At 41.0% G+C, this 16,704-nt stretch overlaps 1 protein-coding gene across 2 annotated transcripts in view; it reads left to right on the forward strand.

Moving 5' to 3' along the window:
• Window positions 1-16,704, forward strand: part of CDH11 (cadherin 11) — an 80,151-nt gene that overhangs the window by 38,112 nt on the left and 25,335 nt on the right. For both annotated transcript variants that reach the window (XM_039699704.1, XM_039699703.1), the window contains exon 2: window positions 1,461-1,582. The gene's annotated coding sequence lies outside the window, so the exon portion shown is untranslated. The remainder of the gene's footprint in view (window positions 1-1,460; window positions 1,583-16,704) is intronic.

The raw sequence follows: 16,704 nt of genomic DNA on the forward strand, positions 1-16,704 counted from the left end.
GTCAATGCTTGTTTCCTTTTCAACACTTGTGCTGGGAACTCTGAAATTCAACCTGTGCTGCCGAACTGGGTTTTTTTGCAATTAAAACTTGATTGCTTTAACAGGGGTGAAAAGTGGGTATAAAATGAAGGATTGATACAGAAGACGTATCTTTAACAATTAAGCACTGCAGAAAATTATTGACTTGGATCTATCAGCCCAAATTACACAGCTATTTTTTAATAATTAAATAATTAGTTCTAGAAATTTTCAGTTAATACATTTGGAGGTACTAGGGAATCTAGCCCAGTTTCCTTGGCTGGAATGAATCTTAGTGCTAGAATTCAGTTAGGGCTGTTTAAGTGTCTATCAAGGTCTCAAATGAACCTCAGGAATGCAGTGTCTGCACCTGCAGGTAACAACAGATCACACTGAGTATTTCCTTTGCATTCAGTCACATTAATTATATTTTATCTATATTTTACTTGTGTGGGGACATTGTCAGAAACACCTGGGATGATGAGGTGTGAAATGATGAGGTGTGAGGATGACTGCTCTGGGAAATTGTGACCATCTTTAATTTACCAATTTAAATTCAAGACTTGTCATGAGAAATGATTCAGCAGGTTTCTTTCTGTTTCTGCTCCCTTTGTCCAGACTGTCTCAACTTCCTGCCCCATTTATGAAAGAATTGTAGCCACTGAAACTGCTGTAGATGCACTTCTTACAGGCAGAGGCACCTCTTAGTTGTTTGGGGAATTTTTGGGTTTGTGGTTTTCTTGGTTTTTTTGTTTTGTTTGGTTGGTTGTTTTTTGGGTTTTTTTGCTTCAGATGTTTTCTCTTATGTATTTTTTTCACTACTGTAGTGGCAGTTCCACTTCCTAAAATAATCTTCTTCCTTTTCCATCATAATGATAAACCCACTAATTTTCTAATACGCCTTTAGAGCACTTAGAAATGTTCAAAGCATATCTTGCTGGTTAATAGCATCTGCAGCTGTTCTCTTTTTTCACTACAGTGTGTCTTGTCTTGGATAACGTTGCCAGAACAGATTTTTTGTAAAAAATTTTGTGAAAGATTTTTTTTTTTTTTTTTTTTTTGAAAAAATTTTTTTTTGGATTTTTTTAAAAATTTTTTTTTTTTTTTTTTTGTGAAAGAATTTTGATATGGCCTCAAGCATTTTAGTTATGAACAGTGTAGCAAAAGTGAGTCTTAAATATTCCAGGTTGGATGGGGCTGGGATGGTGGGAGGTATCCCTGCCCATGACAGGGGTGGCACTGGGTTATCTTTACGGTCCTTTCCAAACCTGGCCTTCTGTGATTCTAGGAAAAGGCTATTCATTAATTATAAGTAGTATTTAATTGCTTGTCTTCAGACTCTCTTTAGGCTGCTGTGGTAGTTTATAGACTATGCTTCTGTTTCCTTTTTTATGGTCCCACCAAGAGTTTGGATTTCAAAAGTCCTTTTTCCTTCTTTGCAGGCAGAGCTGAAGTAGTGGCTGAGAGGCAGCAGAGAGCTGACAGGTGTCACAGCTCCTGAAGTGGCATTTCAGATGTGTGGAATATGCTACATCAACTGGCAGCAGGTTTCCAGTGGGTGAAGGTAAGTCCTGCATCCAACCCTGTGATCTTCTGGGGGATGTCAGGGATCCGTGGCTGGGACCTTGTTTCTGCAGTGTCTACAATGTTTGTGCAGTATAGGGAACATTTCTGCAGGCACTGATCCCTCAGAGAGTTTAACCAGAGCTCCTGATAGCTGTCAGCCCTAGGACACAGACCATCCTTCTACCTCTGTGCAGCACAGTTTGATAAGGGACATGTTTTGAAGCCCATTTGTTGAATTTCTTGTTTTAAACATCACTTGAAAATTCACAGCAGCAGAGCACTGAAGAACAGAAATGTAATAATATTTCTGATATTTAGGTTTACAGCTGAATGTGATCAGTCAAACATGTTCATGCTTTGCTTATTCTAGTGAGTGATTAATTACAAATTTGGACTCTCTCTCTGATATTTTGTGCAATACTATTGAGCTCAGTATAACTGCTCAGACTTGGGTTGGGAAAGTAACTTCATGGTGATCCTTAGGCTTCAGAGAAGGTGGAAAGTGTGGAAGTACAGAGTTTGGGAAACTCTAGACGTAAAAATAGTTGGATCTGCTGCTCTGATGCCTTTAATTTTTCAAATCCTTTTCAGTTGTGCTGTTGCTGCGATTCCACAGAGGTGAGAACTGCTCACTTACAGGAGTGTCCATTGTTTGTTTCTAAGTTTAACACAGAAACAGATTTGGTGTAATAGATAATAAATATCTAAACAATGTTATTTTTACAGAATCAAAGGCATGAGCCCACCTGAATTTTGTGGGATAAAAAGTTCAGTGCCAGCTCTTTGTCTTGCTTATTCATGCACAGTTTATACATTCACTTCGCTCAGGTCTGGCTTGACAGGTGCTTCATTTCTGTGAAAATTCCTTAAATGACATGTATCTTATTTCTGGCAGCCAAATGGACCAACTCTTCAACATCCTTCTGAGCAGCTCTAGGGGATGTGTGTGTGGTGTCCTCAGATTTGGGGAGGGGACAGCAGCAGCCAGGCTGGGTAACACCAGCAGCACTGGGTTGAATTAACTCCTCAGCCATGGCAGAGCTCAGCATGGCAGATTCTGGTCCTGTCTGAACACAAAAGCCATATTTTGCAAACAGTGCTCAGCTCTTGTTTAGATCCAGTTTCTTAACAGAATGATTCTAAAGAGGGTTTGAAGACTTCCTCACTAGGTTTCAAATTCATTCCTGGGTATCAAGAAGACATAGAGAAAATATCTGAAATTAGTTCTGCATGTCTCTGTTCCATGCACAGTTACATGAATTTTCTCACCACAGTTTTGTATCTTTTGGCATTTTCTAATATCTCAGTTCATGGTTTCGTTCAGGCCCCTTTCTACTCCACTTCTTCCTGACTTCAGAGCTACTTCCAAACAGACTTAATTTTTAGAAATTAAAGGATTGTGAGGAGTAAGCTTAAAGGAAAACAGCCCATCACTCTCACTAGTGTGTGAGATAAGTGAATTTTAACTGGGTCCCTACCGCAATTTTATCTGACAAAGTGTTGTCTTTTTTTCATAGACTTCTTTGCATTTCAGAGTTAAAGCAAATAATTTGTGAAAGAAAGCTTCCTGCAGAGAGACTGTGGGATGTTCCCTCTGCTTGGAGTGTGAAGTGTCTCCCTGCAAAAGAGGAGGAACAAGAGCTGCTTTTGTTGATTGTCATGTAAACCTGTGACTCCATATGCTTCCTAAATTCTCTTCCCTTCTTTTGAAGGATCTTTCTTAAATTACTTCCAGCTGTGCCTATTCAGGAATGCAAATTTCCTGTTACAGTATCTGGATAATGACAAGAGTTGAGAAGGTAAAATATTCATGTTTAACTATTGTTCATGGAACAAAGAGCAGCGGGGCAGACAGCAAGGCCCTGCTGAGCTGCTGGGGGCTGTGACACAGCCTTGGCTCAGTCACTACAGAAGGTGACCAGGGAGCTACAGGAATATCCTGACAGGACATTTTCTTCCTGTGCTGCTTGGATTTTCTATACTGAATTTCAAGAGAGACTGAGGGTAAGCACTACAGATTATACACTTTCCTATGATTATATATTATTCTGTAAAGCATCCCACAGGAATAAAGGGTCCTCAGGACCCCAAAAAAGAATACTCTTATAGAATCATAAAGTCAGGGAATCTCAGAATGTGTTGGGCTGGAAGGGACCTTAAAGCTCATCCAGTGCCACCCCTGCCATGGCAGGGACACCTTGCAATGCCCCAGGCTGCTCCAGCCCCGGTGTCCAGCCTGGCCTTGGGCACTGCCAGGGATACAGGGGCAGCCACAGCTGCTCTGGGCACCCTGTGCCAGGGCCTGCCCAGCCTCCTAAGGAGCAATTCCTTCCCAATACCTGACTGAATTTCTCCTCTGTCAGTGTGAAGCCCTTGCCCCTGTCACTCCAGCTTCTGGTGCAGAGTCCCTGTCCACGCTCCCTGCAGCCCCTCAGATCCTGGAAGGTTATGATGGGTTCATCAGATGGGGTGAGAAACTGAAGTTCACTTCCTGAATATAGAAATTAGTGCTTATAATGCATACTTTGCCTCTTTCATATGTAATATTTAATTCTTATGTAGAAAGACCATAATGGGAAAACCAGACTGTTCACAATGCACAGAGCAGGTCTTGAAATGAAATTCCTCTATAGTTTTGTTTTTGCACAGATGGCACATGAAAGAAAATTAATTTTCTCTTGGAATCCCTGTCCTGCATGTTGAACCCAGCTACAAGTCAGAGCACAGTGTTCCCCCTCCAGCTGCCTGTTTTACCCTATCTCACATCTTCACTTCTCTACAAATATCTGCTTCTGTAGGTTTCTAAAACCTGAACTATGAATGCTCAGTGTCAGCCCACAGAACAGACACTCAGTGTACCTGCAGGATTAGCTCATTAAATGTATTTTAGGATGGATATTAGTAATCTCAATGAAATAGGCTCACATGTGAGGGCAAAAGCTTTGATTTTAGTAGGATGACACTCCAAAGTACAGGGAATCTCCAGGTGGCTCTTAAAGAAATGCCTGAGAGTGAACTGTTAAGTTCACTTACTATGTGCACTCACATAGTCTGTGCAATGAGATGGAGTCTGAATGTATTACTTCTGCCTTTTTGGTTCTCTTCGAGACCTTGCTTGAGCTGAAAAACCTTTGGAAACATTGTTAGGATAATTACAAGACATATTCTGGTCAAACAGATACCAAAGAAGAATGATTATTTTGTTAGAAATTGCAATGGCTTCAAAGACATCAAGTGGGGAAATACACTGACATTGTCCTGTTTCTTATGGTCTCAGTACTTACTAACATGGACATTTCAGGTTTTCCTATCTGCTTTTTAACAGAAAAACTATTTCCATGTTGCCTTGAAAGAATCCTCAATGTAAAAGAGTGCTGAAACGAATTACTTGTTTTTGGAAACAATGAATATGTACCTGAGCTGAAATTCAGTTTTTGTGGCAAAAAAGTTTGTTTCATGAAACAACTGAGTCATCAGAGACTCATCCCAGCATTTTCCAGCTTGCTGGGGAATTCCAGCCATGTCTGGCCTGCAGGGTGAAGCTCTGGAGCAGGATCTGGAGCAGTCTGGCTGGGCTAAGGAACAGGAAACTCCTGAAATCCTCCCCCCCCTCCAGGATGAGATTCCCTAAGGAATTTGCACTGCACAGGCTGCAGAGATTGGCCAGCAGAGGAGAAAGGGCATTAAAAGATTGATCCATTGACTGAAAAACTCCTCAAAACTCCAATAATTTCTGGGTCAAAATAACCTTAAGTACTTGGAAATTGTGCTCTGATAAAATGAACTGGCAAAAGTTCCACAGTTACTTCAAAGGTGAAAAGTGGGAATTAAAAGCTAAAAGATCAGAGCCTTTCTGAAACAATTTTAATGGGAATTTGTGAATAAAACTGTTGTCAACTTTAACAATAAACACATAAATATATAATGTATATATACACAAATATGTATACCTATATACATATATCTCTGTGTATATACATAGTTGCTCACTTTGTGTTTTAATAGTGATGGTGAGGAGGAGAATAATAGCATATTTAAAATTCATACTATAGTGTCTCCAAGAAAAAATATACATAGCCAGGGCTAGAAAAATAAACTCAAGAGAAAACTAAATAGTGTGCCTTTCACATATATATTACATATGAAAAGAGGGCTGTGCACTCAGCCTTTCAAGGTTTCAGATGCAATAAAAACTATTTGAATTCTGCTCAGATGTCAGTTTGCTGTCTCAAAAATTGATATATTCTGTATGCCATAAAATGAATCAAAATTTAGTGTATTTAATTCTTTTGAGCCAATTACTACATTATTAGTTACAGTTGAAGAAAAACTTCTTAAAAATGTATCTTGCAGGAACACTTGCTGATATAAACATGAAGCAGATGCAGTTTCTGTGGCTTTCCTCATCTGTATAAACACTAATAAAGACACACAAGTAGTGATTGGTAAAATCTAATGTAATTCAAAGGTTTTTCCCTCTCCATTCCTGACAACCTGCATTTGCAAGCATTCAGTTACTTTTATTTTAAAATGCCTTTTCACTTACATTCTGCTGCTGTAGGGGAAAGGTTTTTGACAAAGGCATGACATAAACCATTTCTATTGCAGCTCCATCATAGCTTCTACAGCCAAACTAGACTGGACAGTTCATTAAAAAGAAAAATTAATAGTACAAGGTTGTAGGGAAACAATAACAGATTATGACTGGCCTGTGGCAGCCCACTGAATTCATGTAGTGGAATAAAAATGATTCCCTTGTCTCATAAATGCAGCTTTGTTCCAAGGTTTTAGGTGAAGTCTCTCCTGTTCCTTTACAGGAGAAAGCTGTCCAGTTTCTGGTCTATAAAAGCAATACTTGTAATTACCGCAGGAGAATAATGTGGATTTTTTGGGATAAAAAGCACCCATTTGATAATCATTGAATACATAATAATAAACGTAACATCAAAGAGAATGGCATAGAATACAACACACTAAACAGATACCTTAATGCAAAAAAGTAACCCTCTCACGGCTGGTCATGGTCAGGAGGGACAGAATGAGAATGGAGTCAGGACTTGATCCTATTATTTCTTATCTAGGCTAAATTTGCTAAATTCAGTGTGTCAAAGCCAAAGTGTTTGTTATTCCATAGCAGTTCTTTCAGGTCTGCTGCTGCTACCTGTGTAGCATCACATGTGATTTCTGTCTTGCTTGAAGCTGTTCTTAAACTTGGTTTAATTTATTCTCTGACTGGGTGCAACCAAGTCCTAAAGCCTCCCTCTAGATGGGAGTGCACATTTCCCCCAGTTTCCTCAGGGTTCCGTGGCTCACATTTTCTGCATAATTCTGGTATGTGTGGCAAGCAGACAGACTCAGATTTTAATGCTGTAATCTGAGTTTCATTATATTGATGCTATAAATTCCTGTCTCAGAAGATATTTCAAAGAATATGGGCTCTGGGATGCATTACCCGTTTCTTTTGGCCAGTAGCCACAGCCTCCTAATGAATTCAATGGGATAATGGCAGAGGCCAGGAAAGGGGAAGTCTGAGCCAGCATAACATTTGGAAGCAAAAGCAGGACTGACCCTGAAGGGTATTTTCTGGTTCTGTTTATGAACACGATCTTCTTTTAGAAACAACAGCCTAAAATACTGAATATTCATGGTTATGGGGTGTGACCCCTGTACTTTAGCAGCTTTATCCCTTCTTTTACAGGAGAACTTTGACCTCCAACTCTTCCATCTCTCCCTCCAAAACAGAAAAGCAGATTACATAACCTGCACAGCCTGGCCACTGTCAGAGGTGTCCTGGCTGGGGTTTGTGCCATCAGCTATATTTTGTGAACCAGGGCAGCACTGAAGCAAAAATAACCAACCAAAGTCTCTGCCTTAACCTCCTGAGCTGTTCTCATGCTTTCTTACTGCAGGCAGCATGTGTGACTTGCAGCACGATGGGTAGAAGATATTCCCTATTTATTCCAGGAAACATGCTCACACAAACATTTAGCACTCACTAATGAGCTGTTCATCCCAAGGCTGGGAGCCAGCTGCAGCCTTCACTGCTCTGCTGTCCTGTTCATGAGCCCAAAGGTGCCATCTGTGTCTCCTGTCCCCCTCTGCTGTGTGTGAGGCCCAGGAGAGAACAGGCTCACCCCAAGGACAGCTCAACAAAGACTGTGCTGTGCTCTCTCCCAGTAAAGCCACTGACCCACTGGTTATCATCCCTCTGCTGCTCCCAGTATCAGCAGAATGACACCAAAGTTGTATGCCCAACAAATGGAATGACCACTTTTCTCCTTGTAGGTTTGTAGTCATTTGATTTGTTTTATAATTAACAAATACAGAGATAATTAATTGTTTAAGTGGGAAAACTTGCCAGCAAAGAATAGAATGGTAATGACTTTTTAACAGCTGTCAAAACCACTCTCCGAAGCAGGGTCTGGTGCTCTGTTGGGTTAGGGTTATCCAGTTTACCTCTGCTCCCCATGTGCTGTTCCCTCTGTTTCCTCTGCAACAGCTCACACAAGGCTGACACATTGCCCTTTGTCCCGCTGAGTGCTTTGCCTCTGAGCAGTTGTGGAATTACATCCAGGTCTCAGTGCAGGGTCCTTGAAGTCTCCACCAGTTTAATCTGCTGCATCTCATCTTATCCAAAAGAACCGAAATTAAAAGCCAAGAATGTTCTGTTGGCCTAAATTCTAATGAGTCAAACCAGAGAATGCTCAGTTCTGCCACACTGAGCTCTTATACAAGTTATGTATAGTTAAAAGTGGTGCACAGGAGCCTCCCAGTCCCTGCCTTTTCCTGATGGAAAGAAGCCATCAGCTGCCTCAGGCAGAGGTCTTGAGGCAGGATGGGAATGGGACCTTATCCCAGAGAACTCAGTGATGGACCTTCTCCCTGGACCCAGAGCCATTGTTCTGTTTCTAACATGTTATTTTTTCAGAGTCAATGTTAAGTTTGCAAACCTGCTCCTCAGGCTGCACTTTCCCCTCGGCTCTGTAGGGCACACGGCAGCCTGTGTTGCTGTGAAAGGTAATTTTCTGGGTGTTGAATAGCATCTTCTGCTCCCATGCTGTCTCTGAGCATTGTGTACCTCCCAGGCTGCAGTGGTTCCATGGCTGAGCCCTGGGGAGCAGTTTCCAGCCTCACCATCCTCCAATTTTCAGACCTCCTCTTTCCTCCTGTGCTGTTTCCTGGCTGCACAGGTAGTTCACTGTGTATGGACCACTGCATTATTACATTATTATTTTTGCCCTTTCATTTCAAACATACACATAAACCCACTGTGTTACAGCACAGAGTCATCCTGAGTGAAGCAAAAAGCCCAAGCAAATCAGGAAATGGCCCTTTGGTCCTTAGAAAGCTTCTTAACAGCCAAATAAATTAACCAGACCCAAGGCCTGGGCAGGCCAAAGGTGGTGCTGATGCTGCCTGAGAATCCAGCTGGGTCCTGCGTTCTGTGCTGGCAGCTCACTCCAGCTTGGGCATGTCACAAGCAATGGTGACACTGTCCTAAGGGCTTACCAGGCACTGAAATTTTAACAAGTTCACATTAACATGTGGAAAATTATGTTTTACACTATTTATTTAAGTCCCATTATTAAATAAGCATTTAGCAAACAGTCCTATTGGCAATCTCATTCTTACACCATCATTCGTGTCACGTATCATGGTTGGGTTTCATTCAAGCTGTGCTTACAAACATAATACAAGTGCCTGTGCATGTCCTTCATAATTATTCTTCCTGCTTATAATATGGATTTGCCATTCCTTGGGTTTGATTCTAAGCTCACTTGCTGAAGCTTAAGCCAGAAGGGGTTCACAAAATTTGCACGAAGAGTTAGGAAAAAAAAAAGATCATGTTAAGTTTTTTATAGCAATGTTTACCCTGTCAGCCATCCATTGGAACAAGAAATATGTCTGTCTGCTCAGAAAGATGTTCCCTGTTCTTGGATGAATCCCCAGATCCAGTTTCTCCAGCTGGTGCCTGTCTGGTGCTTTATTCCCTTTGACCACTGGATTTCCAGGCAGCTATTTTTTATTGTCCTTTTGCTCACCCTTGTGAGTTTTGAAGTTGAAAACGCTGTCTTTGGGTCTTCAAAGTGGTGAGAAAGCAGAGGTTTAGCTTGCAGACAAGCACTGTGTCACTGTCCTTGGGTGGGATATGGTAAAGGCTCCATGATGAAATTCAGATACTAATCCACATGGGTTATTCTTATGCAACATTATCTCATATACCAGAGAGATTTAAAGGAGAAGGAGGATGGGCATTTCAGCATCACACATAAAGAAAAACATAGCCAAGGAATTAAAAGAAAATCTTTAAATTGAAAGCTCCATGTTCTTTGCAATGTGAACAATACTAGCAAGCACCAGAATTTAAAATCAATGAAGTCTGAGGTACCAGACTAAGCTAGAGAACACAGTGAGGGTTACCTAAGTTTGTTCTGAAATCAGTGCTGCTTGTCAGGTGAATGTCAAATCCCCACAAATAAAAGGGAAGCCCTAGCAAAGGTAAAAGACCTTATTCCGGGGGGAAAAAAAATTAAAAAAAAAAACCAACAAAACAAACAAAAAAACCCCCTCAACAACACAAACCCAAAAACTCATGAGATTCTCAACATTCTTCACCTAGCAATTTTAGCCTGACTTGGAGCCAAACACAAAGTACAGCTGGAACATAAAGTTACACATTTGGAACTGTGGAGCTGTGAAAGCCTCGTTTGCCTCTATCAGGGCTGATCAAATTCGCGGAGCAGAGAGGGGAGGCATTGGAACTGATGGATGGCCACACACAGAACCTCCCCAACTGCAGCAGCCCGGTCTCCAAGGGCTCCAACATGATGAATTTAGGGACTGTTCCATTTTGTGCCCTCCACTCGATCATCAGTCCTGGGCTCTCCATCCCCTTCATCTTGTTCACCATGCACTTGCTTTAACACTGCAATTTGGCTTTCCAGTTCTCACCAGCCCTCTTGGGCTTAATACATAGAATTTAAAAGCTTTCTATTGACACAACTTCCATTTTCTTTCTCTCTGCACTCCCAGGACTGTCAGCAGTCATTTTAGCTTGGTGCTTACTTCAGCTGGGAAGTTGACATTTCGTTTAAAAAAGGTAAAAAGGTCCAAAGTTTTAAAGTATTCCATCCTTCTTCCAATAATTGTAGCAAGCACCAATGTTTCTAGAAAGATTATGTTTGGTGACAGACTCTCTCATCTCTCTTTAACCTAATAGTTCCTTTTCCAGAAAAAAAAATAACTCATAATTACTCTAAGAGCAATTTATTTAATTACTGTTATGGGAGACTTCAAAGGAAATTGGTTGGATTGAAATAGTGATATCACCCTGGCAACATTTAAAAAAAAAAATTTTTGGTAGAAAATCTGCTGAATGTAAGGGCATGTTTAATGTGGAGAAAAAAAAAGCCTAATCCTGTTCTGGTGAATGAAGCTTTCAGTATTTTTATGTGTATATTTGCACATGCATGGCATTTTTTTAATTATAGGTTTTTTTAATTTACTTCACTTCTAGAAATGTAAATTTTTCCCTTCTACTTGCCTCATATTGAGGTAATTTCACCAAAAAATAAAACTGTTCTTGATCCAGCAGTCCTATCAAACGTTAGGTTTCTTTTCCCTAAATGCATTTTGAAGGGCACTTCAGGGATTTTCATTAATGAGAAAATTGTTATTGATGTGGAAGGTGAAGCTTTACCTGACTGGACATAGGTTCATTCCCACTCCAGTATTTTCATAATCTCCTGTTGGTTAAAGAAGACATTGTTGGTGCAAGGTGCAGAAATGAGGTTGGTGTTCCAGGATCTGCAGATACACCCCACCAGACCTGGTTATTGCACTCTTAAGGCCAAGGCTCACCCTTGGCACCAGAGTAAAGGAGGCAAAAGGTATTTATAGCTTCAAAACCACTAATGCATTTCCAAAATACATCTAATAAAGTTGATTCATAGATTTAGCTATGAATATCACTAATCTAATTTTTTAAATGCCCATTTTTGGCCAATTTCCCATGACAAACTCTGTGAAATATCAGTTCAGGTATTTAAAATTTGCCTTTTCTGCATGGTAACAATGACCCCAAACATCATTCCAGCTAAACCAAGGCACTGCCTTAAATCTGTCGTTGTTGCTGCTCCTGTCACAGGAACAGAAATAAAATGGTTTTCCACTATCATCTGTAATTACAGGTCAGAAACAGTGCCAAGCCAGGTCCGGGATGTGTTTGTGCTTTATGTGATCAGTTAGAAAGATGTGATGAATAGGATTAACTCAAAATGAGTTATGCTTATGAAAAATATGCTGAATCATTTGCCCTTTTTAAAAAATTGATCAGTTGAATGAAAACCAAATTTTAATTGCAAGCTGACACCAGTCTGTCATTTTTGTGTTATTTTTTGTGCCTGTCTTTCTTGTGCTACTATTGTGTTTATTTGTGTGCTTAGCATCTCATTGCATGAGATGGGGCCACCCAGGACCATCCTAGCACCTGTTGCTGGATTTTTGGGTTTGCAATGAAAAGTTGGGAATTATGCCTTAGTCCTTACAGCCTATGAACACTAAAAATCCGTATAATTCCTCTGACTTGTGCTCAGAGCGGATCAGGAAGCCAAAAAGAAGTTGTTTTAATGAAGATGGTGTTTTCTTTGTGTTTGTGTACTTGGGTTTTTTTAGGTTAAATGAAAATATTCAATGGTGACTAATTACAGAAAGGCATCTCAGAAAAGACTCATGCAAACATTGTTTTAGTTATAATCTTGTGATTTAATAGGTTGCAAATAATAATAGAAATGTGAATATTTGGTCTTTTCAGCTGTATCTTCCCATTAGGTATTTAAACAATGATGGTCTCCTTTATTAGTGCCACTGACGCTGCTTTGGGAATGTGTTTGAATATTCTGAGGTTGTTATCTCATACTTTTGAGCCAAAATTGGTCTCCTCACAGACAATCTCTGCCTAGGCAAAAATTAATTATTGATTCAATTTTTCATTCAGAAATCTCAAAGTGGCTTTTATGCTCTTTATGGAAGAAATCTGCACTAAACTGGAACAGTTTAGCAAGCTCTCAAAAGAAGAACCTTCCATGGGCATGGCTAAAGGATCTGAGCTCTTCCTTCCACAGCTCCAAGAAAGCTGGGGAAAGGAGAAGGCTTTTGATTGGTAATTTCGCTCTCACCTTTCTCTTTTTAGCAAATGTATTTATAAAGGGAACTCTCAGTAACTCCCTAACTTGTCGAGTTTTATAAAGATAAATGTTCCAGGGCCTGTAATGTGAACCTTTCTAAATGAGTCACCATGGGGAAGTCTTTCATCAGGAACTTTCCTGCATGAGGGAGACCAAACTGAAGGGGCCAAGGGGATTGAGGAGTCCGGTAGGATTAAATTAAAAGTGGAAGAATGTTTTGTAGAGGAACACACTGGCCACACAAAGACCACCCAGGATGCTTTAGTAGTCTGGCTTTTGGGCAGCACTGCTGAAGCTGCCTCTGGAAATGAAGCTGTAAGTGCAGAACCACAGACTGAATTTAGATTTCTGCTCCTGAGGGGGCAGCCAGCCCTTCAGCAAAAGGCTATGGATCTGAGCAGAAATGGATTGCTGGCTGGATTTCTGTCTGCCTTGGTTTGGGAGCTCAATAGACCTGCCTGAAGTCATTAGTTTTTGATAGGTTTTCACCCTTTAGTCTTGACTTTCTGTCTCATTTCTGGCACAAACCAAAGAGACTATCAGTCACAGCACAAATGTTATTCAGATATGCATACATAACAATTCTTAGGGGGAAAAATATTCAGGGTTGGCTTAGCATGTAAATACAGCATTAGTAGTTGCAAGTAAGTTGACTTTAGCTGTCATTTGTGTCCTCCTCAGGCTGTCATTGATAGCCACTTACATAATAACAACATGCCTGAGACTAGCATGGGCTTGGCTGCAGCCTCGCTGGCCTTGGAGCATCCAGGGAATTATGAGAATTCTAGTTTGTCTGAGAAGCACAAGAACACAATTACTATTTAAAATAAACTCTACCAAAAGCTTAGTCATTACTTGAAATGACTCTATCAATCACCATGTTCTTTAGTAAGACTGCCTTTCTTATGCTGGTTGTGTTCCTGTAGAGTTTATGCTTAAAACCAGACAGCCTCTGTCACATTTATCTTAAGTGGATCTCCCCAGGGCAGCAAGTAAATGTAAAACTCTGTTTACAGCCATTTTTCATTTCCCAAGCCTTTTAATATCACTCTCAGGCTTATTTCTGTGTCATTCACTCCATAATGTACTAAGTTGTCTTCCTGCTTTCCCCTGTTTTATATGAGGTGCAGCGAGAGGCAATCTCACCCTTCCCCAACAAGCACAAATTAAATCAAAGCTTGGGGAAAATGCCCTCCTTCCATGATGAATTCAGAGGTGGATGCTGACAGATAGCACATCACACTGTTCAGGGGGTTATTTCTCTTCCTCTTCCCTGCACAATGACTTCTGTTTTCAAAGGGCCATCATTTTCTGGCTTTGTCTACGGTTTTGTAATGTTGAGTCTCAATGCTGCTACAGGAAAATGTGGCTACATTTCAAAAACTCTTCTTTGGAGCAGCTGGGGATTATTGGCTTTAAACATCTCAGTAATCCAATACAGTGCGATAAAACATAATTTAAAAATACAAAGGATTAAGATTTCCTTTCATAGGATTCTACAAAACTCAGAATAGGAGTCTACAAAATTTGCTTAGCATTTTTGAAGCAACTTCTATTGTCAAGATGCAAATCACCAGTCCTGTAAAGATTTCATTTCTGTATCTAGTACATACAAATCTTGCCATGGCCTAGAATTCCTCTGTAGTGGAATACCTCTAGAATCTTGGCTGTTTGCTCACCAAATATAAAGTTATATATACACTTATCTGTGTAGAACTGCAGCGTTAAATTCTAATCCTTTACATTGCAATGTAAAGACCTCCCATGCAAAACACAGAACATGAACTGTGGGGGAGGGTGAGGTTCTCATTATTCAGTGCAATAACGAAGAAAATTTTTTTCCCCCAAGTATCTTTAAATATGAAGAATTTCCTTTTCTGGACTAAATACTTTTGTCTCATAAGACTAATTATGTTTTGTGAATGGCACAGAAAACTTCATATTAATTTGCATTCAGTTGAGGGGTTTTTGCTGTTCACTCCAGTGAGGCCTGGAATATGCTCCAGCAAGAGGGACCCAGAGGGGCTCACAGGGAGTTATTGCCTGCTGGTCTGCTTTGGAATCGCACACTGGGAAAAATTAAATTTACCAGCTACATATACAGCAGGAATGTATAGAGATCAGAGCTCTTGTCATCTGAACAAAATATTTTACATGAGACCAGTGCACATTGGCTTTTATTAAAAAATTCCAGGATTGTTTCAGCTGAAAGGGACCTTAAATCCCATCCAGTGCCCCCCCTGCCATGGCAGGGACACCTTGCACTGTCCCAGGCTGCTCCCAGCCCCAGTGTCCAGCCTGGCCTTGGGCACTGCCAGGGATCCAGGGGCAGCCACAGCTGCTCTGGGCACCCTGTGCCAGGGCCTGCCCACCCTGCCAAGGAACAGGTTTTTTTCCCCTAATATCTGCTCTAAATCTTCTCTCTATCAGTGTCCTGTCATGCTCCTTGTGCCTGATTCCCAGCACACACAGATTTACATGACCAGACCCTGGGGCTGCTCACAGGCATGGAGTCTGTTTGATGCAGAGGGAGTCCTTCAGTTTTTAATTCTCCTGTTTCACACATGATGAGTGAGGCCCATGGTGCTGGCACTGAGAGGCAACTGTGCTGGTGCTGTGTCCCAGTGCTGCCCTGGAGAAGGGGTTCATTTGAGGAAGCAAAACTCCATCTCCCAATGGGATGATTTCCTGACTGGAAATACACAGGAAGCCCTAAACTACTGGGGTACAGCTGAAAGCTGATGTTGTCTCATTTCCCAGTTCAGCTATCCTTTTAAAGGAGGCCTTACAAATTTTGACACAGCAGTGTTGCACCTCCCTTAATTCTGCTTAAGGGTAAATTCAGCCTGGTTTCTAGTTGCAGTGGAAAAATTCAGTAATCCTCATTTGAGTTTTGTCCAAATTTAGCACCTAGAATTTTAAATTTCAGCTGTTTTCAGGACTAAAGGGTTTATTTGAAGAACTGGCTTTGCCATATGTGTTATGCAACTGAAGGTACTGCAAAGCAGATCTTGATATCATAACATTATTTTGTGTAAATAAAATAAGAGGCTCTCTTTTACACAAGTTTGTCATGAAGTCCAAGCTAAAAACTATTCAAAGATTGGTCTGATAATGCAGATTATCAAAAATTAATGCAGAGAATTAAGTTAAATATGCAAGGTACTGATTCCTGGTGGTTTTTCTTGTTCCACAAACAATAAGGAATAGGCTATCAATTTACTTTATCGTGTCATTTTCTTGAAATGACTCAAGGAAGAGAACAACATTTTGTTAAAGAGGAAAAAAATCAAATTAAATGTTAAATATGAGACACTGACTGATTAGGGCTGAATACCTTTCTGCAACAATAACTTTTATGCTTCAAAAATCTTTTCTTATTAATATGCACCAAATTTCTTGAAAATTGGTAGGCATCAAGAGCTTGCATGGAGCAGTCTGCAGGAGGATAAAGACCTGTGGCAGGCTGGACTCCTCACACACTCATCAATGCACAGGAGGAATGAAACCCTTGTGCACAGAACTCTTCCACATCCCTCACCTCCTGTGTTTCGTTAAAAACTCCCAAAGTTACCTTTGTGATATGCCCTAAAGATTAATCAGTGTGACTCAACTGATTATTGGATGTGGAGATCTGTACACAGATGAGCAGTTCCCACCTGCTTTCCATGGGAGCTGCTCGTTTTCCATGGGCCCAGGGAAATGGCAGTGTCCAGGGCAGGGACACGCTCCATGCAGGGCACTGAGGTTAAACCGTGCAGTGCGAGCCCTGGGGCTGCTCAGAACGGCCCCACTGCCAGAGGCAGGAATCTGCAAAGCTTCTGGGGAGCTTTGCAGTGCCTGACCCCATGGGGAGAGGTCCCTGCCCAGCTGGGGACAGCACTTGGACACTGCAGGCCCCTCCCTGCCTCCCAGGGCTCTTCCAGCTGAGCCC

This window comes from Passer montanus, unplaced genomic scaffold (assembly GCF_014805655.1).
Source record: "Passer montanus isolate IOZ18808 unplaced genomic scaffold, ASM1480565v1 scaffold138, whole genome shotgun sequence".
Lineage (NCBI taxonomy): Eukaryota > Metazoa > Chordata > Aves > Passeriformes > Passeridae > Passer > Passer montanus.